This window comes from Colobus angolensis, unplaced genomic scaffold, assembly GCF_000951035.1.
Source record: "Colobus angolensis palliatus isolate OR3802 unplaced genomic scaffold, Cang.pa_1.0 Scaffold38, whole genome shotgun sequence".
Lineage (NCBI taxonomy): Eukaryota > Metazoa > Chordata > Mammalia > Primates > Cercopithecidae > Colobus > Colobus angolensis.
This window is the reverse complement of record NW_012117154.1, coordinates 7,415,713-7,428,106: the sequence shown is the minus strand read 5'-3', so window position 1 is coordinate 7,428,106 and position 12,394 is coordinate 7,415,713. Positions and strand designations below refer to the sequence as shown.

General features: G+C 58.1%; 1 pseudogene; it reads left to right on the top strand.

Moving 5' to 3' along the window:
* Positions 1-6,043: 6,043 nt before the first annotated feature.
* On the top strand, positions 6,044-7,223 carry LOC105520478 (annotated as a pseudogene).
* Positions 7,224-12,394: the final 5,171 nt, after the last annotated feature.

The window sequence follows — 12,394 nt, the reverse complement described above, 5'->3', positions numbered from 1 at the left end:
CACGGCCACTCCAGGCTCAGGTTTGCTGACTCATCACCGAATTAGAAAAGGAGTTGAAATGGGACGAGAACCTCCCAGGGGCAGGGGTTTTTTTATGACCTCTGGGGTCACAGTTTATCCAAGATGAAGCAGAGGCCAAGTTACCTGGGGACAGGATAGAGACCAGAGAAGAGGTCTCAGGGACATGGGGTTTACTCCCAGGCCCTGTGGTCAGCAGGCCCAGCCTGAAATCAGCCTGTGAACACCTGACCCTCAGCCGATCTCAGCCCTGGTGACCCGACAGGACCCTAGGAGACCTACAAGGACTTGGGCGGGTGTCACTCCCGGCTGCTTCCGTCGTGTATGGAAGAGAGCAGAGGCCCATATACCACGCCTGCGCCTGGGGTTCCAGCTGCTCGGTAGGCGGAGGAGGGAAGATCACCTGAGCCGGGGAGGTCGAGGCTGCAGTGAGCTATAATCACACCTGGGCCTGGGCCCAGCCTGGGCCACAGAGTGAGATCCTGTCTCAAAAATAAATAAAAATAAGAAGGAGTAGAAATAGGAGCTTTGGGGCCTTGAAGATGAGCAGCCAAAGCCGCCTGGGCCTGAGCCCGGGGTCCCGCGGGGCGGTGGGTCTGAGGCCCGGGGTCCTGGGCTTCTGCTTGGGTCCTTACTGTGTAAACTCCTGCGGTTAGGATGAGTCATTGGTCCGTACCTGCTTTCCACGCTCCTGTTCTTGTAACAAAAGAGCTTATTCTGTTCAAAGCAGCCTAAAAACAGAGAGACCAGCCGAGAGGAAGTGGTGCTGGGCAGGAACTCCTCCGGAAGATGCTCTCAGGCCCCTGCCAGGACACCCTTTGCCTTGGGGCGGGCAGCATCACCGTGTGGGCGGGAACCACAACCTGCCAGCCCCTGCCAACCTGGACACCGAGGTCAGCAGGCCTGGGACCGCCAAGGGAGGCCTGGACACACGCACCTTTGGGATCCATGCCTGCTCCTCCTTTAGGCACGTTAGTGTGAGGTTCTAGAAGCCCATTTCTCAGCCTCTGAGCTGCCTCTCTGAAATGACATTTTCCCGTGTCCCTGACTGCAGCCTTCTCTTGCCCCGGAGCTTGCCACTGAAGACAGGCAAGGGTTTATCCAACAACCAGAGCTTGGGGCTGTGGTAACTCAGTGCCAGGTGGGGACAGGGTCCCTGCTGGTCACCAGGAACCTGTGCCCGGAAAACTGGGACACTCCTACGTCGCCTGCTGGCCCGGGTGGGACCACCTCTGTTTCCCACTGGCAGTGTCCAAGCCCGGCCAGGGCATCGTGGGCTCCTCTGCTCTCAGCGCCCAGGCTGCCCTGGCCCCGGTGTCAGTTACATAGCCGCTGCATCCTTCCTCTATCCCGGTCATGTCTACCCAGGTGGCACCCACGCGTCAGCCCCCTACCCTCCTGCAGTCCCCATACAACACGGCTCCCTTCCTTCCAAGTGTGGCCACTCTCCTACTTCCGGAGCCAATACCTCCTCTGGCGGCCCCGCAGCCCCTCCCCTCCCTTCTCCTGTTGCTGGGGGCAGGGAAGCTCCAGGGGCATCCCCAGCACCCAGCGAGGAGCCCGGCACGCAGTCACTGTTCAGACAACAGCAGACGAATGCATCATTAAAGCAAAAATAAAAAACAAAGTCTGCTTTACAAACTAGTGGTGTTCTTAGAAATTGAGGGGCCAGGCGTGGTGGCTCACACGTCCGCTGCGGGTGGGACAGAGGTGCCTTCTCTGGGGTGCCCTTCTCCTTTCTTTCCTTTTTCTCTCCCCCAGCTCCAGCGAGCTCCAGCTCAACCACATCTGGAGGGAAGGCCTGGGCTTCCTCCTAACTTACAAGCCCCTCTGAGCTGGGCATGGGGGCTCACGCCTGTGATCACAGCTACTCGGAAGCTAAGGCAGGAGGATCACTTGGCAACACAGCAAGACCCCATCTTTTTTTTTTTTTGAGATGGAGTCTTGCTCTGTCTCCCAGGCTGGAGTGCAGTGGCACGATCTCGGCTCACTGCAAGCTCTGCCTCCCAGGTTCACTCCATTCTTCTGCCTCAGCCTCTCAAGTACCTGGGACTACAGGTGCCCGCCACCACGCCTGGCTAATTTTTTGTATGTTTAGCGGAGACGGGGTTTCACCATGTTAGCCAGGATGGTCTCGATCTCCTGACCTTGTGATCCGCCCACGTCGGTCTCCCAAAGTGCTGGGATTACAGGCTTGAGCCACCATGCCTGGCGCAAGACCCCATCTCTTAAAAAAAAAAAAAAATTATTATTATTATTTTTTGCCATCAAGCGTTTTCTGTAGATTTTTGGAAGAAAATTTTTCTCCTGTTGAGGTCATTGCTTTGTTGAATTTTACTGAGTATCAGCTATGATTATCTGGGTACCTTTTGTAATGTTTTACTAAACCTGAGTTCCTGGGACAAAATCCATTGCTTGATGAATTTTGCTGTTATTTTCTTTGCTGTTTTCAAAAATATTTTTCTAATAATTAAGATTGACCAGTACTTATCCTTTCTGGTAATGTCCTCATTTGTTTGGTGTTGAGATTACATTATCTCATAAAATGTGCTGGTTACTTCTTTTCAAAGAGAGGCCAGGCGGCTGGGTGCAGTGGCTCACGCCTGTAATCCCAGCACTTTGGGAGGCTGAGGCGGGCAAATCACGAAGTCAGGAGATTGAGACCATCCTGGCTAACATAGTGAAACCCCATCTCTACTAAAAAATACAAAAAGCCAGGCATGGTGGTGGGCACAGGTAGTCCCAGCTGCTCGGGAGGCTGAGGCAGGAGAATGGCATGAACTCGGGAGGTGGAGCTTGCAGTGAGCTGAGATCGCGCCACTGCACTCCAGCCTGGGCGACACAGCAAGACTTCGTCTCAAAAAAAAAAAAAGAGGCGATTAGGTTAAACATAGGTCATAAATCAGCAAATTGTATCTTAAATATATGATCTTTGCGTCACAAATACCTTAATTAAAAAAAAAAATTATTGAGAAGCCAGAACATAAAAACAAATTTTTTAAGTTAAAATAAGGCTATTTGCGTGGACCCCACCCAACCTGCCTGTGTTTTTATAAGAAGCAATAAGGACACAGACACACAGGAGGACAGCCTGTGAGGACACAGGGAGGAGGTGCCGGGTGGCCGCCCAGGAGAGAGGCCTCAGGAACCAGCCCCACCGCACACTGGCCGCAGGCCCCAGCCTCCGGGACTGCGGGAGAATCTGTGTGGGTTGCTGAAGCCCCAGCCTGAGGTCCTTTGTCACAGCCATCAGAGCAAACTCACACAGGGGTCTGAAGAACGGTGCCACTTGTTCTCTCTGCCGCCGCCCGCTGCCCCACCCACCTTTCCCCTGCAGCCACAGCCCCCTCATCAGTCTACACACGGGTGCACCCCTGCAGGGCCTTGGCACTGGCTACTCCGGTTGCCAACCCCACTCTGCACCAAATATCCACTTGGCTCCCGGCTTTGCCTCTGTGAAATATTTGCCCAAAGGAGCCCTGCCCGACCACACACTCGCCCTCCACACGGCCGATCCTTCACCTTGCTGTGTTTTCTCCACCGCAATCACTGGGGGCTTCGTGTAGTCTTCCTGCTTCCTTCCCTCCTCTAAAACAGGCTGAGCCCGGGTGCTGGGGACCCTTGCCTGAGGTGAGAGGCAAGAGTAGGACATTATGGGCCAGGTGCGGTGGCTCACACCTCACACACATTCACCTTGAACAAACCTCATCAAGGTTTGCCCTGTATCTCAATGGAAGGGCAGCCCATGGCTGACTGACGGGTTGGAAGGGTTCCTAAAAGACAGCCCTCCTGCCCCAGCCAGCCCAACTCCAGGCAGTTCGTGCTCCAGGGCTCACCTGCGGCTCCCTCCCTCTCCACAGAACGCCGTGATCACCCCATACAGGCCCCAGCAACTCCGACCTAAACCCCAAGGCCAGAACACAATGTCATCATCCACCCAACCTGACCCAGGCTGAGAGAGCCGGAGCAGAAACTCAGGATGTGGAGGTGCGGGGAGCGGAGGCTGGATTCAATTAAGCCTCATTTCAGTTGGGAGAAAAGTGAACTTCGTCCGGGCTGGCCTGGAAGCCGTTTCCTTGGGAACCGCAGGGCTGAGAAACAGCCTGGCCGGTGAAAAGGCAGCTCCTGGTGGGCAGCCTGGGACAGCCATGGGTGTGCAGACCTCGGCCTCTGTGAGTAGCAGAGAGAAAGGACAGGTGGCACCGGGCTGTGGCTTCTCCGTGTCCAGGGGACCCGAACAGCTCAGAGCCTTTGGGCAAGAGCAGGACATTATGAGCCGGGCGCAGTGGCTCACACCTGTAATCCCAGCACTTTGGGAGGCCAAGGCGGGCGGATCATGAGGTCAGGAGTTCAAAACCAGCTTGGCCAACATGGTGAAACCCTGTCTCTACTAAAACTACAAAAATTAGCCGGGCATGGTGGTGGGGGCCTGTAATCCCAGCTATGCAGGAGGTTGAGGCAGGAGAATCACTTGAACCTGGGAGGCAGAGGTTGCAGTGAGCCGAGATCGCACCATTGCACTCCAGCCTGGGCAACAGAGAGAGACTCTGTCTCAAAAAAAAAAAAAAAAAAAAAAAAAAAAAGTAGGACACTGTTATCTGTCCGAGGGACAGACCCCAGGGCAAGTGGCACAAAGCAGGAGGTGCCCAAGGGCTTCCAGGGGCAGGGTGAAGACCTGGTGCTCAGACTCAAAACCTGCACTCAGGCTGGCTCCAAGTCGGCCAGCCCAGGAGCTACCCAGGCACACCCTAGGGGAGGGGACGGGACTGCCTGAGCCCTTCACTTCCCCGGGGAACGGGACCTGTGTCCCACACCTTAGGGACAGGGCCACTGACCCTAGGACAGGACAGGCAGCAGACAGGCCACGGCACCACCAGCCCTATACTCATTCTGTTACCCACCTGCCCCTGGCCAGGCCCCACACTTGGTCCGGCCTGGCCCTGCCCTCAAGCGCCCTGAAGGTGACGGGGGGCCCAGGGGGGACCATGTGAGACATGGCTTCAGCTGAGGATGAGGATGAACATGGAAGCCTGACTGTGAGGCAGGGCAGGGGGCAGGGGTCTGGGCCTCACTGGGTCACCTGGGACGTAGGTCAAGGCAAGGAGGGAGGACCCGGAACGCCCCTCCCCTGCCCCTGCCTTGCTCGCCAATGCCCTGGCCATGGGGATCAGGTACTGTGGCACCAGGGTGGATGGTCTGGGCGTCCAGGGAGTCTGTGCCAGCTCCTGCCACGTACCAACGTTTTCAAATCCTCTCACTCTCCACCAAACCGCCCAGAGCAGTTTTCCAGGGACAGAAGAGGCAAGGGGCTGCCCACTGCGCTGCCCCTGGTTCAAGCTCTGAGAGGGGTGCAGGGCTGAGGCCAGCGGCCAGTACTCGGGGGCTGTGGGGGCGGGTTCTGGGTGCATCACGGAGTGCGCCCTACTGTGCCCACCCGAGCATGGGGCCTGGCCTGACCAGGTGAGTCCTTCTCCGAGGAAGCTGATGAGAGAGAATTTCTCCTGCTGGCACTGAAGCAACAAACTGTGGGGGTGGGAAAGCCTTAGGGAAGGGGGCTGTGGGTACCTCCAGCATCTGAGGGAACCCCAACAATAGCCCATGAGAGAAACGGGAGGCCTACAGCCAAGAGTGCATCCTCTAGAAGACATGGAAGAAAAAAGAATGCACCCTCCCAACAGCCAGGAAGTGTGGGAGAGGCCCAGCCTCCAGTGCCTGGCAGCCCCAGCACCCGCTTCAGCCTGGGAACCCTGGGCGGGCCCAGCCATACCTCCTGAACCCTCATGTACGGCTGGGTGCTGACATGCAGCGGTGGTGAAGTCACCAAGCTCAAGAAAATTTGTTGCACAGCACGCATATTTAACGCAGGAGGAACTGGATAAACATTTAGGCAGGAAAAGAAAGAAGAACAAAGGAGGGAGGGAGGGAGGAGCCACCAGGAAGGAAGGAGGGTGACTGCAGAGACCGGCCCTGGGCAGCAGTACCAGGGGCGCAGGGAGCCTGGCCTAGCCTGTTGTCACTGGAATTCATGCCATGCAGACTTCTATGTCAAAGGGAAACGAGGTCGGGAGGACCGAGGGGTCCACAGCACTCCGCACCCACAGGGCCAGGCTGGCACACCCCAACGCTGCAACCCTGGGAAGAGTCACATGTGCCCTCCTGGGACCCATGTGACTGTCGAGGGAGCGTGGCGTGGGGCAGACACATCTCTCAGGGGTGACGCCCCTGCAGATGGAGTTTCCCCATCTGTACTGCCCTTGTGAGGCCTGGGAAAGGCTGCAGGGCCAGGCGGCACCGGGCAAGCTGAGTGCCAGGCAGTCGTTGCAACATGCTGGGCAAATCTGAAACCCTGGGGACGGACGAGCTGCACCCCTGGGAAAGAGGGCAGCGGGAGGCCGGTTATCAACGTCCTCCTGTGCCTCAGTTTCCAGAAATAAGTCAGACTCAGTGCCCCAGGGAGGCCCTTGTGGCCTCCGGAGAGCGCAGGACCCGCCCTTTGTGCAGGTGAGGAAATCAAACCCCAGAACAGTGAGGGACTGGCCTGCGGACCCCGGCTCAGCCCCAGGTGCCTTCCCTCTGCCCATCTCAGACAGGGGCACAGCCAGCACCGCCTCACCCCACACGCCTCCAGACGGGCCCTCGGGGGCCCTGGGCACACTCCTCTCTCTCTCTCCTCCTCAAGCCCCCACCCTTCCCCTTCGCACCATGACCCAGGGGCTGCTAGCAGCTGGGCGGGACTCCAAAGCTTGAAACTGCTTCTCCAAGCTGCCTCTTTTTCCAGGGGGCGGCAGGCAGCTGCTCACTCAGGGATGCCGGCACCAACAGGACAGGGCCCATGCGTGGGTCTGACCTTCCCCCCAGGCTCTGCCTTCACCCAATGGCCCTGTGGGATAGCTGGGGCTCCCGGCTGCCCTCCCCTGCCCACGGCCGTGAGGTTTCTTCCCAGGGTTCTGTTTTCCCCACAGTCAGAACTGAGGCACTTGGAGGCCCCAGGAGAGGGACAGGGTGGAGCGAGTGGCCTGGAGTCCCCCAGGGCAGACCCCAAAGAGAAGGGTCAGAAGTGCCCTCTGGGGCCTGGGCAGCTGGGCGGAGCCCGCAAGCCTGAGACTCCGTGGTACGGAAGTGCCCCCACTCCATGGTGAGGAAGAGGCTGGTAGAGGCTCCTATGTGGCCCCCTCTGCCCTCTCCCCACCTCTGGTCAGGCTTGAGATGAGCCCTGAGTGGACACAGGGGCCACAGTGGGTCTCGGGGGTGAGGGCTGAGGAGGCTGAGCCTCCAAGGACCTCAGGGTGCCTGTCCCTACTGCACACCAGCCAGGGCACAGGGTAGGGACAGAGCCAGGAGGGCCACGGCTGCAGGGTCTATCCCAGGCCGTGGCACACAGGTAGAGGTGGGTGCCAGCCTTCGCGAAGCACCTGTAGAGGCTCCACTCAGGGAGAGAACACGGCCTCGCCCAAAGGGATCCTGGGTCACACGGGGCAGCAAGAAGGGGTCGAGAAAGAGGCCTGGAGGAAGGGTGGAGAGGCCCGGGGCGGCGTAGTCTCCCCCAGGCCCATTCCAGGGCCATGGGCACCCCCCAGAGGCAGCCAGTGGGACTGCAGCCATGCAGGTCCTAGAGGGCAGGTGACAGGGGCAGAGGGCAGGTGACACAAGGGGACAAAGGAGCGGCAACATCCCTGGGGGAGGCACAGAGAGGGCCAGGCTGCCCTCTGTGGACTGTGGCACCCAGAACCCAACGGCCAATCCTCCCCACAGTAGGGGGCCAGGGCTCCACGTGGTGAGAACCCACAGGTGATGCCACACGGGGGAGAGGCCACGACGGGGAGAGGTCACATGGGGAGATGCCACACGGGGGAGAGGCCGCGCGTTGGGGAGACGGCCCCCGCGGGAAGACTCCGAGGCAGTCTGCGGCAGCTCCTTCCGGCTGAATCCGGTTCAGGAAATAAAACTAGGCCTGTGCATAGCTACGTGATGCCTGGAGGGATAATCTCTGAGCGGCTCACCTCGGTGCTGGCCGTTCTCTTCACAGCAGAAGAGTCCATGTGGGGAAAAGGTTCCCATCAGAGATGCAGATGTTCCCTTTCAGACTCCAGGCTGTGGCTGTGGGGCTGGCTCCTTACCACGCAGGCTGGGGGCTGGGCACGTGGATGTCCCCTCCTGGGCCCTCTTCTGGTAGACCACAGCACCACACACACTGCAAACCAGGCCTCTTCATCCACCACCATCGTCCAGGCCTCAACAGTCACCGCATGGGGTCCCATGCCCTTCAGGGGAACTTCTGGGCTAATGAGGGGGACAGTCCCCATTACCCGTCTATCTTTATAAGACAGTATATGCAACCGTGGAAGTTCTGGGAGACATGGGTCGATGTTCCAATCCCGGGGCTGCTGGCAGAACTGTCCCCAAACCCACCCTCGATCCCACGGCCAGACAGTGGGTCCAGAATTGCCTGGCCAGGCCACACTCCTGCGTGAACAGCCCCACAGCACCCAGGGCGCTGCCTGACTTCCCGTCCACCCCTTAGCCCCTCCCTTCACCCCGGCCGCAGCTGCAGGGCCCACCCTCACGGGGGCTGCTCCTGCTTACCTCCCTCGCCTGTGCAATGCCTCTGCCTCCCGCAGGGCCTACCGGGAGAAGTTACAGGTCACGATCATATTTGAGCATGAGCAGCTCATGCAGAGAACATTCTGGCTGGGGGAGAGGTCTTGTGGTTCAAGGCTGTTTCTTGGCTCTGCTCAGCCATGCCAGGCAGGAAAATGGGCACCTCTGGCGACGCAGGCTGGCCGAGAGCCTGCTGGAAAGAGCCTTTGGCACGTAAGCCACTGTGGGCTGGCAGGACTGCAGCTGGGGCCTCCATCTACTGGTACCAAGGCAAGGAAGAAAAGCAGGGGGCCGCGCGGATACAGCCCCTCTAAGTAACTCCAGAGCTGCTCTGCTCAGTCCCCAGAACGTCACCTCCGAGCAGAGCCTGTGACAACTGTCAACTGTGAAGCTGTGGCGTGGGTTGCTACTGAAGCTCTGAAGTCAGCAAGGACACAGCATGTTTGTTCTAGACCGTTTCGCTGCTGGAGGAAGCTGTACATGCACACACTCGCCTCACCACCCTGCAAGTCCACGGGCCCCTCCCTGGAGTCACCTCCAGGTAAAGGGGGCCCTGCGTGGGGACTTGCTCTGTGGGGCGCTGAGAGGCTCTAAGATGAACTGTGCTGCGGTGCACAGCCGCCCGATTGTGCACCCACAACGGGAAACTGAACGCGGCATGAATTACATCTTGAAGTTGTTCTTTAAAAAGGCTTAGGTTCCCTGGAAGACCCTCGCCCACACCCAGCGTGAGTGTTGTGGCTCACATGGCCACACCTCTCGGGATGGCTTCGGGTCTCCGTGATGGGTGAGTCAAGAAGTTTCTTTTCTTCCTCTTTGTGGGCTTCGAATGGGGAGGTGGGGTGCTGCCTCTTGCCAGGTCCTGCCTCTGAGCTTGGAAGAGGAGCATCCAGGAGACCCCTGCTCACCAGGCTCCTGTGAGCTCCCTCAAGCTCCCTCGGGAGCCTCAGATGGGGCCAACAAGGGTAGAGCTGTGCCGTCGGGGAGGGGGGCCTCGGCGGCCCAAGCTGGGTGAGGAGTGGGTGTCCTGGTGTCAGAGCCGCACAGGAACCAGGGTGTGAAAGCAGGTGACCAGGCAAGAGGGTTCCTGCGAGGGCAGCAGAGCCAAGGGTGAGGAAGGCACCCACGTGGGAAGGGGTGCAGCACCCACGCCCGGCCTCGGTTCTGCATGAAATGAGTATTGGGGGTAATGGAAGCCGAGTTCCTTCGGGAAGGAAGTTCAAACACAGAAGGGAAACCCTAGAATACACCCCGGTGTCTCACAGCTGGAGGCACCGCCCCTCCCAGAGCTCAACTCCTAACACGAGTGGGGCAGGCATGGGCAGCAGATGAGACAGTGAGCGGCCAGCGCTGCGGCCGGTCCTGGTCCCCAGCTTCGGGCGGGGCACCTCGATGTTCCTGAGGGTGTTTCCAGGATGAGGCTGATTTGAATCCGCGGACTGACGAAGGCAGGGGAGCCTCTGCAGAGAGGGCCTCATCCAGTCTGCCTGGCCAAGGCCTTAAACGACCGGAGTCCCCTCCCGTGAGGACCTCCCGGGGTCTCCAGCTGGCCGCCTGAGCTGCAGAATTCCCAGCTGCCAGCCCCAGTTGTGTGAGCCGACGACTCCTCACAATAAACAGGGCACTCTCCCCCAACCGCCACCAAACACGCGCGCCTGCTACGGACAGGACTGTGTCCCCCACACGCACACATTGAAGCCCTAATGCCCAGTGTGACTGGAGATGTGGCCTCTCGGGAGGTCATTAGGGTTAAATGACGTCCTTGTAAGAGAGGTCAGGACGGCCGGGCTTAGCGGCTCACATCTGTAATCCCAGCACTTTGGGAGGCCGACGTGGGTGGATCATGACGTCAAGAGTTTCGAGACCAGCCTGACCAACACAGTGAAACCCCATCTCTACTAAAAATAGAAAAATTAGCCCGACGTGGTGGCACACGCCTGTAATCCCAGGTACTCAGGGGCTGACGCAGGAGAATCGCTTGAACCTGGGAGGTGGAGGTTGCAGTGAGCTGAGATCATGGCACTGCACTCCAGCCTGGGCGACACAGCAAGACTTTTTCTCCCAAAAAAAAAAAAAGAGAGAGAGAGAGGTCAGGACACCGTGAGAAGGTGGCCATTAATTAAGATAAGCCAAGGAGGGGGCCCCGGAAAAAGCAACCCTGCCGACACACCCTCAGAATCCTCCAGAATGGAAATTCACCTTCTCAGGCCTAAGCTGCACAGTCCCTACTATTTTGTTCCGGCAGCTGGAGCGCACAGACACACACCCCCTTCACTGTTCTGTTTTTTCTGGAGACCTGAGTCTAGACAGATGGAGGGTAGCTGGTGGGTGGGCTGGAGGGGCAGGTAGAGAACAGCACGCTCTGTGCACACACTGCCCCAGCTCTGCCAGCTGAGCGTGTCTATGAACAAGGAGATCTGACTAGCAAGGGCCCAGCCGGATGGGCTTCTAAACACCACCCTCCCCTCACAGGAGCCAGAGCTCTTCAGAGAAATGAGAGAATCAGAACAGGGCCCTGGGGCGGTAAAGGACTTCACTGAGACAACTAAGAGCTGAGGGTTCGAGGGCTGGACGCAGTGAGGGATCCATGCTCATTCCCTGATTTTTTGTGGTTTGAGACAGGGTCTTGATGTTGCCCAGGCTGGACTGCAGTCCCAGCTGCCGTGGAGGCCAAGGTGGGAGGATCGCTTGGGTCTATGAATTTTTGAGTCCAGCCTGGGCACACCGAGCTCTAGTTCGCCATGTGACGGCTGTGCTGTGGTTAAGGGACTGTCTCTGTAGAAGGAAATGTGCCCCAAAGAATCCAGGGTGCTGGGGCGCTAAGTCAGGACACACTCTCAAAAGGCTCAGGGGAGAAATGCTCTCTGTATCTGCAACGTTTCTGTAAGGTTGAGATTGTTTTTCCAGGAAAAAGTAACATCCTCCTCATCCCAGCCCTGTGCTGTTATTCCCACTCCACACAGGTGAGTGGAACCACAGGCGTTTCCTGTCCTGGTCACAAACTCAAGAGTGGCTGGGCCAAGTGTCCTGGGAAGTCACCTCCTGGGGTGCCATCAGCCTCACCATAGAACACCCAGACAGGATCCCATCCCCGATGCTCAACTCAACACACGCAGCCACTGTAGAAAAGTCTGGAAAGTAGTTCTTCAAGTGACTAGAGACGGGTAGCACAAGACCCAGCCGTGACACTCCTAGGCGTCTGCCCCAGAGGAATGAAAGCATCCATCCCCTGAAAACTCGTCCTTATGCAGCAGCTGACTCAAGACGGCCGAAGGCGGAAACACCCCAAACGTCCATCAGTAGACACACGGGCAGACACAGGCACTCCGTCTGTACCACGGGATGCCACTCAGCCACAAGAAGGAAGGAATCCACGGTGTGGATGAGCCCTGGAACCACACTGCTGGGTGCAAACAGCCAGATACAAAAGGCCACGTGCTGTGTGATCCCACACCACAACACGGTCAGAACAGACATGGCTCAGAACCTGAGGCCGGGAGGATCCGTGCGGGTGGTGGGGAGACAGACGGGTGATGGCTGAGGCATACCCAGTTTCTTTTGGGCTGAAAATGGTCTAAAGTTGACTGTGGTGATGGCTGTACAATTCTGAATATGCTAAAAACTCAAATTATACACTTCAATTGGGCAAACTGTATTCTATATGAATTACCTCTCAGTGATTCTCTCCTGGGCGCAGGCGCTTCTCCCACCTTGGCCTCCTGAGTAGCTGGAACTACCATTTACGTGGGGAAATATAACACCAACTTGGTCTCAAAAA